The 17,060-nt window shown below is 50.9% G+C and overlaps 1 protein-coding gene across 2 annotated transcripts in view; it reads left to right on the plus strand.

Annotated features, from left to right (window-relative positions):
* The first annotated feature begins 252 nt into the window (after window positions 1–252).
* SCNN1B (sodium channel epithelial 1 subunit beta) overlaps window positions 253–17,060 on the plus strand; it is a 76,473-nt gene continuing 59,665 nt past the window's right edge. The window contains exon 1 of one of the 2 annotated variants that reach the window (XM_032604134.1): window positions 253–377. The gene's annotated coding sequence lies outside the window, so the exon portion shown is untranslated. The remainder of the gene's footprint in view (window positions 378–17,060) is intronic. The other variant, XM_032604135.1, reaches the window with a different exon arrangement.

The raw sequence follows: 17,060 nt of genomic DNA on the forward strand, positions 1-17,060 counted from the left end.
TTGGTGCCGCAGGTCCGGATGTGCAGAGGGAGAATGCGGGGTGTGTGCGCGAGGGGTCCGGGTGGGTGTGCCGGGCAGACGTGGATGCGGAAGCGGGCACGAGGGAACGCGCGCGGCCGGAGCTTGTTTCGGGGAGAGTGAGAAAGAGGGGCGGCGGGGAGCCGGGCGGGGGCGGTGGCCCGGGCCGTCGGCGCCGCCAAGCCCCGCCCGCCACGCTCCCGGACCTCCCCGCCCCGCCGCCCGCTCCCTCCCAGTCCCTGTCCGCGCGCTCGCGGCGCCGCCGTGACAACTGCCCAGCCGCCGACGCCGCCGCCGTCTCCTCCCGAGCGCCGCCGCCGCCGCCAGCCGCGCGCATCCCAAGCCGCCGCGGGAAGCAGGTACGTCAGCGACGCCGGGCTCCGCGCCTTCGCCCGCCGCCCACCCCGCCATTTCCCACCGGAGGGCGCTCGGCGGCGCTGCGGGGAGCCGGCCTCGGGCGTAGGGGGACCACCGCAGAGGATTGTGGGGAGTGGGGAAGCCCCCGGATGCGAGCCGAGGGACCGGGAGAGGGCGATGAGTGTCTGTCAGGGGCGGCAGAGAGGGCCGCAGCGTCCTCGGCCCCGAGGGGCGGGGTGAGGTGTCGTTCGGGAGGGCGACAGCAGCGACACCTGAGAGCACGGGCTAGGCGCCGGGACGCACAACGCTTTGCTGGAATTAGGCCCTTCTTGGTGGCCCCATTTTACAGAGGAGAAAACTGAGGGTCAGAGGCTGGAGACGCCTCCCCGGGTTCCAGGGACCCAGGGACAATTTGCTGAGCCCAGATTTGAACCCAGGGAGTCTGACCCCAGAGCCCACCTTAGCCTCCTCTGCCAGCCCGCCTCTGGGCAACGGGGGTTCATTCCCTGAGTTGTCCCCCTTGGGGCCACACTGGGAGGAGGCCAGATCCGGAGGCCCTGCTGTCTATCCCCCAGAGGGGCATATGTCAGAGATTTGGGGGTGCTGGGCAGGGGGTGGGGGCGGACAGCTGGGGCGGGACCTCCCCCTCCAGTGTGGAGGGAGAAACTGAGGCAGGGGGAGGTTTCCAGAGGACGCAGCAGAGCTCCTCCATCCACAGGAGGCAGGACAGCTCCCACACCCCATCTCCACCAGGGAGTGAGGGCAGAACAGCCAAAGCGGTGGTTTGTCCCTGACAGCAGAGCCCTCAGAGAGTCCATGGGGGTCCCGTGTGAATTGTTCCCCAGGCTTAAGCCTCCCTGTGGCCTCCACGTGACATCCACCAGTGGCCCAACGTACCTGCCCACTGAACTGTGAGATGCCGTGAGGAGTACACAGATCCATTCTCCTTTGTAAATTTCAACCCCTGACCTCCCTGCCCCCGCAAAGGTAACCGCCTTCATAATTGGGGCAATTCCTTCTAGGCCTTTCCTACACCCAGGCAGTCGTATACATGCGTACCCATAGAAGGTATGTAAACTGCGAGTAATGTGGGTGGATGTTTAATAGAAACGGTATAATCCATCCACATCATTCTGAAACTTGCCACCCCCCTCCACCTAGTTATCATTTCTTTGAAAGTTATCCAAGTTGCTGCATATAAATCTAGCTTATTTATTTTAACTGCTGCCTTGTTTTCCACCATGGATATGCCTAGATGGGCAGTTAAGTTGTAAAAATTAGGGGACTGTTTCATATTTCAACCTCTGCTGTAAATTGACATCTCTGGGTTAAGATTTCTTTGCACTTTGTCCTAAACTAACTTCACAGGATCTGAATTTGGGGGACAAGGTCCCCTGTTCTCCATTGTACACGCACGTGCGTACACACATACACAAGGCATACACACATGCACAGGTGCACATACGCACATCTCTATCCTTCTGTCTGTGGACAAGTACAAACACTATACCCTGCTATCTGCAGTTGTTGCTGAGCCCCAAGGCCTGGGGTTGAGCCAGGCCACAAGTTCTGCCTGTCCAGGCCCCAGTGGGCAGAATTCCCATGAGGGACCATGTCCAGGAGTTCCCTCTAGACACTCTCAGTGCCATCCCCGCCATCCAATAAGACACAGAAGGAGCTAGAAACCATGCCTGACAGACTGGAGTGTCCAGGGTCCTATCTGCATACCACAAACTTTCCAGGTCTGGGCTGTACCGTGGGAGTGTGCTTGCCCTAGAACGTGGGCCAGAACTATCAGAAGTTTGGTGGAAGGCCTGATGACGGCTGGTTGGAGAAAAGCTAGAATCAGAGCTGTGTGCATCACAGTCCCAGCTCCACCTCTTCCTAGTTCGGGCAATAATTCCCTTCCACTCTCTGAGCCACAGTTTCGCATCTGCAACCCGGGGATGATGAAAATGGCAGCCTCCCAGAACTGTTGAGTGGATCAGTGGGATGACGAAACAAAACACTTAACTCATTGTCAGCACTTGGAAAGCAGGAAGTCTTATCTTGGACAGAGGAGACCCGGAGATGGCCCCAAGGTTGGGGTGGTGCTCAGGGCCACCGTTGGGGACCTCGTCCACATCCCAAGTGCAGGTCAGAGAATCTCAGTGCTGAGTGGGACTGGGATGAGAGCTCAGCTTGTGAGAGCCACACCCACCTCACAGTGAGGTCCAGAAGTGTCATGGCACCTACAAAGGACCTACTGTGCTCCTAGCCCTGAGCTAAGATGCAGAAACAAACTGAGACGAGGTTCCCACAAAGCAGGCCTGTGTGTAGCTTTTGTGAGGTCCACCCTCCGTTTTCAATTTTAGCTTACTCCCAAGATTTTAAAAGGTGGGAGATGTCACATAAAACTTCATATTTCTGGATCCTCTTGAGAAAAGAGGATCAGAAAGGTTGACAACTCCAGCCCTAACATTCGACTGCCCCCTGGGATGGGGCAGGCGCCCTCCAGGGTGGCACAGTCCCCACCTGGCCCACCCCTCATTCATAAAGAGCAGCATAACATAAATGTTAATAACACAGACTCCACAGCCAGCTTCTGCATCCCAGCCCTGGCATGGATTAGTTGTATGGTCTAAAGCAAATTATTTAGCATTTTTGTCATTCGATTTCCTCATATGGAAAATAGGGATAAGAAGTAGCACTTGCCTCAGAGGGCTATTTTAGGCATTAAATGAATCAGCAAACCTCAGCCTCTTACAACAGTGCCTGGTGCATGGAAAACACTAAGTGCTGACGATGCTGATGGTTGCTGGTGGTGGTATAAGTTGCCTGGTCCCTGTAACAGTGCAATTTGTATTCCAGATTGTACTCCATATAAAATGTTATGGGAACACAAGTGAAAGAGGAAAATGTTGTCCTCCTCCTGCCTTTCCAAGGGCAGGAAGAGGACAACATTTCAAGGAAAGTGACAAAAAGGAGGGGACTTCTGAGGTGGGTTTTGAAGGATGAATAGGAGTTTCTCTGGAGCAATAGCATGAGAAAGGCATTTCCACACAGAGGAAACAGCCTTTCCAAAGGCCTGGGAGCATGACCAGGTGAAGCAGGTTTAGGAAGTGACAGTAGTCCAGTGTGACTTCTGGTAAGGTATCTCAGAGTATAGGGAGAGGGAAGATGGATCTGGAGAGACAGAAAAGGACCTTGAGATCATGATGGGGCTTGCGGCAAGAAAGGAGATGTACATTTCTTGTGCCTTACAGATGCCCTTAGAATCATCAGCCCTGTCATCCTCATAATGCCCCAAGAATCAGGTTTTTGGTCCCCACTCACTGATGAGTTAGAGGCTCAAGGATGGTAAGTCACTTGCTCAGGAGCTCACACGATGGGTCAGTGGCTGAGCTGGAATCAGACTCCAGATCTGTCTAATTCTAAAGCCCATGCACCCTCTCTGAGCCTCAGTTTTTCCACTGTAAAATGGAGTTAGTACCAGTAAACCCTACTTCGTGGGCTTGGTGTGAGGATGAGATGAGAATGAATGCACAGCCCATAGCACAGAGCAGTTGCTCGTGTTATTTTGATTGAATGAAGCCCGTGTTCTTCCAGGCCTCTCACCCTAACTCATAGCACTGCCCAGCCTGAGATGGCAGTCTCCAGGGAGTGGATGTCCTGGGCCAGTGGGTCTCAAGTTGTGGTCCCTGGACCAGAAGCCTCAGCATCACCTGTAGATTTTTTTCAAAATGCAGATTCTCAGACCCCGTCTAGACCTACTAAGTCAGAGACTCTGGGGGTGGGCCCAGCAACCTGTAATTTAACAAGACCTCCAGGTGGCTCTCGTGAAAGCTAAAATTTCAGAATCACTGGTCTGGAGGGAACCTTCAAATGAGATCCTCTTTGGCCACCTGCATCCACCTCCCTCTAGAAGAGTGGGTTGGTGGTGAGAATTCTGCCCTTGCAAAGACCCAACCCGGAGGGGATGCGCTAAGACAAAGGCACATCCCCTCCAGTGTGGGAGGCTGGAAAGAACCACTTCTTTACAGATAGGAAAGTTGCCAAGGGGCCTAGTGGGGGTTTTATTCTCTAGAACTTGCTCTCCTTTCTAGTCTCACAGCCTCCAGTGGGCCCACCTTGAGGGCCTGGGGCAAGATTTGACTTTCAGAGGAGTTATTTTCTAGTGCGGGATCAGGGAGCTGAGGACCTGTCCCCCTCCCAGTAAAAGCTCGCGATTAGAGTCTCTCTGTGAACAGTCTCTTCTCCCTTGGCGCCTTGAGAACACGTGTCCAGGTCCAAGTCTAGGTTGGGGACAATAATATTCTGCCGAGGACCTCCAATCAAGAGGCAGGCCCGCTCCACGTGTCTTCTTCAAAGCGCTGATCAGAGCGGGGAGGCAGTAGAGCCTAATGGGTAGAAGCACGGGCCTTGCCTTAAAGATAGAAGTTGCTGAGTCTGGCTACATAGAAATTAATTTTTTCTGCATGACCAAAACAAACAAACAAAAATCCATAAGCCCAGGCATGTCAAACTAGTAAAAGTATTTGCCACTTTTATGACAGAGTTAATTTCATAGAGAGCTCTTATAAATGAAAGACGAACCACGTGATCCAAAAGTGGGGGGAGTGGGGGGTAAGGAATAGAGGGTATGATTCTACTGTTTACATAAAAAGAAATACAATTGAATTCAAACAGATGAAAAGATGCTGAACTCTGAAAACAGAAATGCACAACAAAACGACACTGATTCTGTTTTCCACCTGCAAGTTCGCTGGGTAACGCTCAGTGTTGGTGTGGCAGCCAAGATTCTGACTCTGCTGGTGGGAGCACAAATTGGGGCAACCTGAGGCTGGGGTAAGAAAACTGTCAGTATTGAAGGTGCTCATGCCCTCTGTCTCTGCCACTTCACCTCTTGGAATTTACCCAGTGGATATCCTTGCATTGGGCACATGATGTTAGAACAAAGATAGTCTGTGTGTGAGAGCAATTGATTGGTAATGAGCTAAACATCCACCAGAGGGGAACTAGGTACTGTACGTGTCAGGACAGCCATGCAAGAGAATATGATGCAGCCATTCAAAAGAAAGCAGTCCTCTGCATGAATAAATGTGAAACCATCTCCCAGATGTATTGTTAAAAGAAAAATGCAAGGTATGGAACAGTGTGTAGTGTTCTACCACGTGTGTGTGTGTTTTAAAAAGGGATTCAATGTTATATGTGTATATATTTGTATATGCACATTAGAATCTGGAGGACACACTAGAAGCTGGTTAACTTTGAGGAGGGAAACTGATAGATGAGGAGACTTACCTTTCATTGCATACAATTTGGTACTCATTAGATGTTTTTTTCCCTCATACAGTTGTTATATTATAGTTATAAAACCTAGCCACATGTATCTTCTTTCTCCTTATTTAAAACAAGCATGACACTAGAGATAAGGTTAACTCCCCCTTTGACTACGACCCAAATTATATAATATGTTTTCAAATAAAAAATGAATTATGGTTTTAAGTAGGGCCTTTATCACAAAAGAACATATATCGTATGATTCCACTTATATGAGGCGTCTGGAAGAGGCAAATTCAGAGAAAGTAGAAGAGAGGTTACCAGGGGCTGAGGGGGAGGGGTGGATGGGGAGTTAGTGTCTAATGGGCACAGAGTTTCATTCTGGTTGGGATGATGAAATTTTTCTGAAGATGGATAAGTGGTGATGGTTGCATAACAATGTGAATGCGTAAGGCCACTGAAATGTACATTTAAACATGGTTGAAATGGCGACCCTTTTGTTCATGTCTATTATGAATAAATTTGCACTGACAGCGTATTAGCAAGTTAGTTTTAAAACAATTAGCTGGATGGGAAAAGTGAAAGTGTAATTGCTGGTAAGCCAAGGCTACTTTAATTTTTATTTTGTGGAACAGATTTAACTCCTTTGATTTAAGACACAAGCAGGAAAGGCTGGGAGGGGGGCTGGTGTGGCATCTTGCAACTCCAATTATGACATTTCAATTCACAATCTTTGTAAGACAATTATGTTTCAACCTGAATCTTGACATTAAAGTATATCTTTACCAAAAACAGGGTTAAAATGGTAAATTTTACGTTGTATATTTTGCCACAGTGAAAATATTTAGGGATGACAAAGAAACAAGTAGGGGAAAAAAAAAAAAAAAAAGAAACAAGTAGGGGCTTTGATATCAGATTGCTTGGGTTCTAGTCCTTGATTCCACCACTTCTTAGCTGTGTATACTTGATCAAGTGTGTGTACTTCTTTAAAGCCTCAGTTTTCCCACCTACAAAATGGGGTTGTCAGAGAGTACCTGCAAGGAATCCTGCAAGAACTAGATGACTTTATACAGAGTGCTCGCTCTGCATCTCTGGAACAACTGTAGGAGGTCAGGTTCAAGAGGATAGGGAGGCTAGAATCAGCTACTGGGCCGAATATTAAGACCAGCAGATTCAGGTGGAGTGAGTTTATATACAGGGAGTTTATAAAAGAACCATCTATATTTTTATATCACTTTGTATTTGCAAAAATTTAATGCATTTCCATAGTGTAAAATCACAGAATGTCGAGTCAGACAAAATTATCTTGGCTGGTGGGAATCCACCAAAGATGCAGCAATTCTAAACCTGTGGCCTCCTAACCTACAGAGATCCGAATCCTGACTCTCACTTATTAGCTGTGTCACCTCAGGCAAGTTACTTAACCTCTCTGTGTTTCACTTTTCTCTTCTGCAAACTGGAGGTGATAATAATTCTCACCCCATTAGGGATGTTACGAGGATCAAAGGTGTCAAGTTCTTAGAGTGTTGCCTGGCCCACAGTAAGTCCTAAGTAATTGTTAAGAAAGTAAATAAACTTGAAATAAGCCTGAAAGTCTTAGCATTTTTGTTTTTAAAAGAGGAATTTATTTTTTACACTAAGAAAACAATATCCTAGCAATGCAGTCAGGGGGCTGAGATGAATCTGCAGGACTTCCCTGGGATGGGTTGGGGAGGCCAAGATAAGGTAAGAGGAGGCCAGCTGATGAGGGATGAAGCAGTAAGAGGCTCCGAGGGGTTCAGGGATTTTCCCAAGAGGCCTCACAGTGATAACAACAGAGCCCAGATCCAGCCCCAACTTTCTCCTTCTCCCCAGTGTCTTGAAGATCAGGGGCCCTTTCCGTGCAGACCTCTGGGACAATACAGGTAGCTTTGCTTCCTCTTGACGTGCTGGGGAACTCACTCCCAAGCTGAGGCCTGGAAGGAGGGCTAAGGCCTGGGAAGCCTGGCACACCCTCCTTCAGGAGCCGCACCTGCACGCGGGTTCCATCAAGGACCTTAAGTGGGGGCTGGATTGCAACCTCCCAAAACAAGCTCATTCCTGAAATTCCACTCTCACCTGTCTGTGTGTGGAGTTTGTTGATTTTCCTGGTTGAGAGGCACCCCCTCCCACCACCCCGGGAGGGATCACCTTTGTCCTTTCTCAGCGGTTTGCGCCACAGTGAGGAGTTTGGCTGGTAAGCGAGACCTTCGGGGCCTGAGGCTGAGGGTCGGGGTGGACCGGAAGGCAGCCTTTGAAGGGCTGTTTTAGAGATTGGGCGGGGTGGGTGGGGGCAGAATGTAAAATGTTAGACGTGTGCTTGGCACGGGCTGGGTGCTCCCAAGTGGAAGGAGGGGCATTTTACTGGGCCTGGGGGGCCTGGTTTACTGCAGACTGCCTGGGGAAACTGCTCCTGTCCTCAGAGCATTGCTGTCACGCCTTGAGTGTTGAAATCCCCCAGACGCCTTAGTTGTCTTCTTTGGACAGTCAGTTGATATAATGGTTAAGGGTTTGGGAGTTAAACAGGCTGGAGTTGGAGCTTAGCTCTGTGTGACCTTGCGCAAGACACTTAACCTCTGAGCCCCAACCCTGGCCTGTGGATTGCAGACAGTAGGACCTCCTGCAGGGTCATAAGTAAGCAAGCACAGCACCTTAGCAACAGGTAATTGACCCCCACTCACTGGCCCCACCCTTCTTACTGCTCTGATTAACTCCAGAAACACTGTTCCAGCCCTGCTTCAAGAAGGGATGCGGGTGGGGCAGTGGGAGGAGAGTCCTGGGCTGAAAAGACCAAGACACCTGCAGAATTCAGGGAAAGTTGAAAGATCAGAATCGGCCTGGGCATGTGTGTCCAGGGAGGGGTGATACTCAAGCGCAGGGTGGACCGGCTGATTGCAGCTTGCTGGCTGGTGGAGCAGGACCTGGTCTGGGCCTCACCCTCCCTGACCCCTCTGACACCAGATGACAGTGGGTGGCAGCCTGGCCATGGGATGACCCACCCATTGGGCAGATCTCCCCACATAGAAGAAAGAACCTGGCAGAGCAAGGCGGGGGTGGGGTGGGGCATCAGACACATTTCCCGGCCTTTGGGAATATTCAGGGAGTATTTCCTGAACGCTACAACGCTAGTTCGCAGGGATTTAAACTTCTAGGGGCCAGATTTTGTGTATTTTGTTCATTGCTTCACTGCTGCAGCCCCAGCTCCCAGTAGACACTCAGTGAATATTGGTTGAGTGAATGAATGACAGGTGGCTGGATGATTGCCAGTGACGGACTAGGCCCTGGAGATACAGGGTGGGGTAAGTCACACGTCTCAGCCCCCGGGAGACTCCGAGACCCTCACCCGAGACCCCCTCTGCATCCTCACTCCCACTCTTGAACTCCCACTGTGGCCCACCAGTGGCTGGGCCTGAGGTGGGTGGAGCTGTGTTTCTGTTGGATCTTAGGATCTAATTGGCTAAAAACTCCTCCCTGCAGCCAGACAGCTCCAACACTCATCTCAGTCACTGCAGACGGTGCCGCCGCTCTGTCTGGGAACCGTGCTGTTCTGCTTGCCTTGTGCACAGGGATGAACTGACTTCGGTTTCTCTCAACACAAGACATAGTTCGTCAGAGAAATGCGGGCCCATGTGGCTTTCTCCTCTGTAATAATAATAGGCAGCATTTTAAAGTATACGCTACAGGCCGGGCACAAGCGTTATATCATAGAATTCGTTCAGGGACCATAAAGGTACAGACACTCTCCGTCACTTGACCTTTGGAGAGACTTGTGGGATCTCATCATATTATTCCAACAGTCCAGTGAAACGGGTGATGTAATTGTCTGCATTTTGCAGATAAGAAAGCAGGCTCAGAGAGGTTAAGTAGCTTGCCCAAGGTCACACGGAGCTAGCAAATGGTGGGGCTGGGATTCGAACTCAAGCAGTCCGACCACAGAGCTCACCCTGCCTCTCCTCGGCTTCCAGATGAGTGTGGAGGAGGAATGGAAATGTTTTACTCTGTGACAATGGCTCTCAAAGCCCTTGGTTTACCAGCAGCTGAGTATAAGGTTTCAGCTGTTCACTCCCCTAGGACCTACCCTGGGTCGCCGTGAGGATGAAGATCCTAATCTCCCCCAACAGAGAAGGCAGGAGCCCAGCTTGAAAATGGCTGTGATTCTTGGGGCAGCAGCCCCTTCCTGGGCACCAGATTCTCAGCCTCCGAATCTCCCTGGAGGCCTGGGTGAAGGCCACCTGGGGCCCAGGAAACCCACCGAGGCCAGGCCTCCCTCCCAGGGACTTAGTTCCAAAGCCAAGCTGGATTTCAGAGGTTGGCAGGAAATGGAGACTTAGCAGGAAGTAGGAGGGACCAACAGAGAAAAACGTTACTCTTTTTTCCCTTTCTTGTCTCTGATTCACGCCTTTCACCTAGTGTCTGACGAGGAGGGTGTTTATTGAACACAGTCCAGTGCAGTGGAATCCACTCTGGAGGTCTAGGGCACAGAGACCTCAACTGACCCAACACTTGTAGAGGGCTAACTATAGAACAGGCACGGTGAGCAATGTTTTACCTGAGGACCTCATGTAGTCTGCGCGATAACTGTATCGGGTCGGTACGTCATGGTCATTACCACCATCATTATCATCATCATCATCCCCACCTGCATCATCATCATCCCCATCCTCTCATCACCACCACCTTTATCGTCATCATCACCACCATCATCCCCACTTTTATCATCATCTCCTTCGTCACCATCGTCCCCAGCAGCAACATCACAGTCACCCACGTGGCTTCCCAGACCCAAGACCCAATCTGCAGGTAGGGAAACAGACCTAGAGGACATGACACATTCATCCCCTAGAAAGATAAGCATTGGGCTCTAAAGTCTAAAAGACCCAAATCTGATTCCTGGCCCTGACACTGTTTAACTGTGTGACTTTGGGCAAGCAACCTAACCTCTCTGAACCTCTCCAAGCCCTTGTCTGTAAAATGGGGATAATCATAGTCCCTGCCTCATTGGGTTGTGATGAAGGTCACATGAACTGGTGCATGTAAAGTGCTGGCCCAGGGCCTGGCTCAAATCATAAAAGCAAAACGAACATAGGAAAACACACAGGTAAGGACAGCAGTAGTTAAGGGGAGAGCTGGGAGCATTTGGCTGGGAGTTCCCAGCAGCCCTGCGTGGCCAGGGGCAGGTGTTGCCCAGCGTGAGAACAAGCAGTGGAGGGCTAGCGCAGGGCAGCTTGGGGGCAGGATTGGAGAGAACACTCGAGAGCCCTTCTTTCTTTCCAGGGAGGCAGGGTGTGGAGGGATGGGAAGGGGACCTCTCACCTGGAGCAGGGCCAACAGTTCAGAGCTGGGAGCTGCGGTCAGTCCAGTCTGAGACAGGCCGGGTGGCAGGATCTTTTTCCAAGTTGGATGGAGGAGGTCCCAGTAAAAGCCAGCCACTCCCTGCCCCAGACCCAAAGGGCTCCCCAAGGCTGCCAGCCTGCACCTCCACCGCCCGTGATGGTGTTTCCTTCTGGGCTGCCTCCCTTTTGGATGAATTGTTTCTGAATAGCGGTTAAGGTGGGCACCCAAGGCCAGTCTTAGGCCAGGCAACATGAGCACCTCACTTCCAGCTCCACGGGCCCAGGGGTGCCGTTCACACAGGGCACATTGTGAATAATGCCCCCAGAGTTGTGCAGTGCACAGTCGTACGAGGCAGCTCTGCTAGCCTCCTTCTTCCTGGGGTGGGTACAGAAGCTATCTTGGGTCCCCCAGGTCTGGCTGCAGCCCAAGGCAGAGAAGGTTGATTGGTGTCTGGATGCCAGTTAAGATGCAGAGGCCCAGGCTTGCTGCCCAAGGCTTGTCCTTGAGAAGGTTGTGTCTGGGCATCGTGTTGACTGGTGATAGCGATGGATTATTGAGAGGCAGTATAACAAAGTGGTTATGAGAGCAGCCTCTGGAGTCATGCAGACCTGGGTTCAATCCTGTTCTACTCCTGTCACTCTGTGACTTTAGGAAGATCACCTGTGCCTCTGTTTCCTCATCTAAAAAATGGGTATATGATAATACACACGGGCATATACTAGTCTTCCCTCTCTTGGGGAGTGAGAAGGAAATGAGGTGATTCGGGTAAAGCTCTAAGGACAGTGCCCACCACATAGCTAAATGGTCACTACATGTTAAGGATCAATGATATCACCAGCCAGGGAGGTGGGGTTCGGAGTAGCCCACTGGAAGGCAGCTCCCTAAAATCCTGCCAGGGTGTTGAAGGATTTAGGGTCTAATCTGAAGTCTCTGGCCCAGAGCCAGACCAAGTCAATACTTGATCGGGCCTTGTCAACATAACCTTTTCATAACCAAGTGCTGCTAAGGTTTTAGAGATGGTGTAGGGGAGATTATGTGCGTAAATACTGGGAAGAAGGACTGCGGTCCAGGCCTCCAGGCCCTCAATTCATTCCTCCATCCCAGAGGTTGGCAAACTATGGCCCAAAGGCCAAGTTTGTGCAGTCCATGAGCTAAGAATGGCTTCTCTGTGGTTGGAAAAAAAAATCAAGAGAAAAATCATATTCTGTGACACATGTAAATTACATGCAGCTTAAAATTCAGTGTTCATGAAGAATTATTAAAACACAGCTGTGCTGGGAATTCCCTGGTGGTCCAGTGGTTAGTACTCCACGCTTCCACTGCCAGGGGCCCGGGTTCAATCCCTGGTCGGGGAGATAAGATCCCACAAGCCGCGTGGCACGGCCAAAGGAAAAGAAAAAATATTGAGCTATGCTCAGTCATTTAATATTATCTCTGGCTGCTTTCACACTCCCACGGCAGCACTGAATAGCTGCGACAGCTACTCAATGTAATTGTGGTTCCATTATGCAGACGAATTTGGGAACTTCTGTCCCAGCCCTTCTTGAGTTCCTACTGTGTGCCTCTTGCCATGCCTGGGAGGGCTGTCCCAAGCTCAGAAAGCTTACCTAGAGATGAGGCACCTTTCCTGCCCCAAGGCCTATATGCTTGCGCCCCATAGGCCTGATTTTGTGTGACCTACACAATAATTTTTTTAATGTTTATTTATTTATTTAGCTGTGTCGGGTCTTAGTTGTGGCATGTGGGATCTTCGTTGTAGCACACGGGATCTTTTGTTTCTGCGCGTGGGCTTCTCTCTGGTTGTGGTGTGCAGGCTCCAGGACGTGCGGGCTCAGTAGTTGCAGCGTGCAGGCTCTCTAGTTGTGGCACGTGGGCTCTAGAGCCTGCGGGCTTAGTTGCCTCGCGGCATTTGGAATCTTGTTTCCCAACTAGGGATTGAACCGTATTGGAAGGCAGATTCTGAACCACTGGACTGCCAGGGAAGTCCCCCACACACAGTAATTTTTAAATCAGGACATTTCACTTTGGCATCTGGGTTTCCAGATTCTCTTGAAAAATTGGAAGATCTGGCCATCCTGGGCTCACATTTCCAAAGAGCAATAATCAGCTGAATCTAACCTGGCTTCATTTTTTAACATCACCTGCTTGGTCCCTGGAAGCATTTGAGTTTGAGACCCCTGACTTTATGGCAAGGAACTCTAGGCTAGCGCGTCCTAAATTTTAACAGGTACACGAGTGCCGGGGGGTCTTGGTAAGTGCAGATTCTGACTCAGTAAGTGAAGTGGGGCCTGAATGTTGTGTCTCTAACAAGGTGCTAGGTGATGCTTACCGCCTGGTCCTGATACTTGAGTAGTAAGGCTGTAGGCCTCAAATTCAGCGTGGCCCAGAATCTCCTAGGGGGCTGTGAAAACCCAGGTTAGTTGTTCAAACCCAGAGCTTCTGATACAGGAAGTCTGGAGTGGGGCCTGAGGAGCTGCCTTTCTAACAAGTTCCCAGGTGATGTTGCAGCAGCTGCTCTGGGGTCAGACTTTGAGAACCGCTAGGCACTGGTTGACCCATCCATTGGTCCGCCTAGGCTGGGGGCTCTGAGGTCCCCCAGATGGCAGGATCTTTATTCCCTCTGAGGTCAGGCTCCTTGACACCCAGCTGTTGTCTAGGAAACCAGGTCTTTTTTTAGTTGCGTTGGGTCTTTGTTGCTGCGCACGGGCTTTCTCTAGTTGTGGCGAACGGGGGCTACTCTTCGTTACGGTGCATGGACTTCTTCTCATTGCTGTGGCTTCTCTTGTTGCGGAGCACGGGCTCTAGGCATGCGGGCTTCAGAAGTTGTGACACGCAGGCTCAGTAGTTGTGGCACACGGGCTTAGCTGCTCCGTGGCATGTGGGATCTTCCTGGACCAGGGCTCGAACCCCTGTCCCCTTCATTGGCAGGTGGATTCTTAACCACTGCGCCACCAGGGAAGTCCCGGAAACCAGGTCTTTATTGGCTTCTTTAGTCACTGTCTCTGACCAGACCCAAGCAGTTTCCTCAAGTTCATATCGACAGTTTAAAGATGGAATTGGAGCCCAGACGTGGGAGAATTTTCTGTCCATGCGTTGCACCCCTCCCCCATTACAAAGGGTTCTGATTCTTGCATCTTAGGATCAAAGACCCCCTCCAAAAAGGTCTCACATTAGATACCACAGGGGGCCCTGCTCAAGAGGACCTGAGCCCCAGAGATGGAGTCTCAGGTGGGTCTGGGCCTGCAGCTCCAGGCCCGAAAGCCACAGGACAGGAGGGGAGAGGCCACACCCGCAGATCCTGTGGCTGCTGTGGCCTCAGGGACGGGGTTAGGCCCTCTGGCAGGTCAGGCCGGGCCCAGCGCCATCCGCCACAGCTGCCTTGAGCAAGAATGACCACCTGGGCCAGGACCGGTTCCCGGAGTCCTTGAAATTGAGAGGGCCGGCAGCGGATCTGGATGGGTGAGCTCGAGGAGATCGGAGATTACAAATTGTTTCATTCTCTTCCTGGACTCTGAGGGCAGGGACTCCCTGCCTCATGGGGGCTCTCGGTTGGCTCTAGAAGCCAGAAGCCCCTGCCCACTGTCTGGCTCAGGCAGGGCCTGCAAGTCCTACATGACAGGATGGCACGTGGGACCTGGCCCCGGCGGGAGGCAGGTGTACTGGGGCGGCTGGGCCAGCCCTTTACAGACCCAGCTCTCCCCTCACCCGCTGGGTGACCTTGGGCAGCCAGCTGTCTCATGGAGGCAGTGGTTCCTTATAGGACTAACTAACTTGAAAATGAAATGAGATGATGTGGACAAAGTGCCATGACAGTTCCTGGCGCGCGTTAGGTGCTCCACAAACTATCAGCATGATAATAGACGTTAATTATGATGACTTCGTTACATAAACGCTCCACCACAGCCTCCCTCCCATTCTCTTGCAGCCTGGCAGACAGAACAGCGTGCGTATGCTCATAAAAGCACCTCTTCGGCAGCAACTGGATTCATTTTGATATTCAACTCAAAGTGCCTACTGTGAGCCGGCCACAGTTCTAGGTCAGCGCCATCCAACACAAATGTAACACAAGCCACAAACAGGAACCACATAAGCAACGTAAAGTTTTCTAATAGCCACACTGAAGAAAAAAAGTAAAAAGAAACAGGTGAACTTCATTTTAGTACTGTAATATATTTTATGGCACCCATATGTTCAAAATGTTATCACTTGAACAAGTAGTCAGTGTTAAAAATTATTGACGGGATTTTTTAATGTTCAACATGTCTTTTTAAAGTTTTTAGTTGTGGTAAAGCACACAGAACGTAAAATTTACCATTTTAACCATTTCTAAGTGTACAGTCAGTAGTGTGAAGTACATTCACACTGTTGTACAATTCATCTCCCAAACTCTTTTCATCTTGCAAAATATTAGTATTTTATGTCTCTCCTCTTTTGTATGATTTCTCACGGAAGGGACACCTCGGTTCGATGACGCTTCCGGTGCCCAGTAGTCGCCCCATGTGGACTGTGGCTCCTGTATTGGCTGGAGCAGCGAAGAGAGAGGCCCAGTCACGCCGCAGGGAGGTTCAAACCCCAGTGGAGGGAGACAGGCAGCAAACGAAGAGATTAGACAGTTTCTGATGGTGTTGGCTTCTGTGGAGAGAATAAACAGGGCTGTGGGGTGCTGGGGGTCAGGGTGGGCCTCTCTGAGAGGTGGCATTGGAGCTGAGGCCTCAAAGAAGAAGCAGCTCTATGAAGATCTAGGGCAATTGTCCCCAACCCTGCCTGTGCATCGGACTTTGTGCAGGAGTTAAAAACATATATATACAGGTACCGTGACCTGGGGAGTCAGAGCTGCTGTGCATGAGGCCCTGGCCGGTGGGTTTTTTAAGAGCTTCCCAAGTGATCCTGATGCTGGGCCAGGAGGGCTGTGGAAGCTGCTGGGGACGGGTGATTCCAAGGGAACAGCAGGTGCAAAGGAGAGGTGGCAAGATCTTGGCAAATTGGAAGAGCAGAAATGAGGAAGGGTGAGAGGGTAGGAGTTAAGTCTGGAGGGGGGCAAGGGCCAGACCTCACTGCCTCTCCAGGCCGTGGTAGGGAATTTGGGTTTTATTCTAAGTGTGACCAGAAGCCGTTGCTGGACTCACTACAGGAAAACTGCAAGGCCTTTTTGTCAAAAGCTTGGACACTCACTCTTTGTCTCTGCCTGAGTTCTTTTTGTCTGTTTGTTTTTTTAATTCTAATTAATTAATTTTTGGCTGCGTTGGGTCTTTGCTGCCGCGCGTGGGCTTACTCCAGTTGTGGCGAGCGGGGGCTACTCTTTGTTGCGGTGCGCAGGCTTGTCCTTGCAGTGGCTTCTCTTGTTGCAGAGCACGGGCTCTAGGAGCGCCGGCTTCAGTAGTTGTGGCACACGGGCTCAATAGTTGTGGCGCACGGGCTTAGTTGCTTTGCGGCATGTGGGATCTTCCCGGACCAGGGCTTGAACCTGTGTCCCCTGCATTGGCAGGTGGATTCTTAGCCACTGTGCCACCAGGGAAGCCCCTCTGCCCAAGTTTAAAAAAAAAAAAATTTAAGGTGCCACTCATTGCCTTTAATCTGGTAATGAGGAGGGACTTGCAAGGCAGGAGTGTATTTTCATGGAAGGTTGTGGCATCCTTTGGTTGGGGGGAAAAAAGAATAGATTCACCCCTAAGCCAAAATCATTCCTACTTGGGGGCAGGGGATAGACTTACTGACCCCATCGTCCCGACCCTGGAGTCGGGAGGAGCCCTCCACCCTGCTCTCTCCTCACCCCCACTCACCCTCATGCCTACCAGTTCCTTTTCCCTTACAGCTTTTACTAGTCTGCTAGGGCTGCTAGAACAGCTACTACAGACTGGATGGCTTAAGCAACAAAAATGTATCTTCTCACAGTTTTGGAGGCTGGAAGTCCAAGATCAAGGTGTTGGTTGAGCAGGTTTTGCAGAAGCCTCTCTCCTTGGTGTGCAGACAGCCGCCTCCTCACTGCGTCTTCACATGGCCTTTCCTCTGTGCATGCCCATCCCTGGTGTCTCTTTGGGTGTCCAAATAACCTCTTCTTATAAGAATGCTGG

Source organism: Phocoena sinus, chromosome 15 (assembly GCF_008692025.1).
Source record: "Phocoena sinus isolate mPhoSin1 chromosome 15, mPhoSin1.pri, whole genome shotgun sequence".
In the NCBI taxonomy this organism is placed as follows: domain Eukaryota; kingdom Metazoa; phylum Chordata; class Mammalia; order Artiodactyla; family Phocoenidae; genus Phocoena; species Phocoena sinus.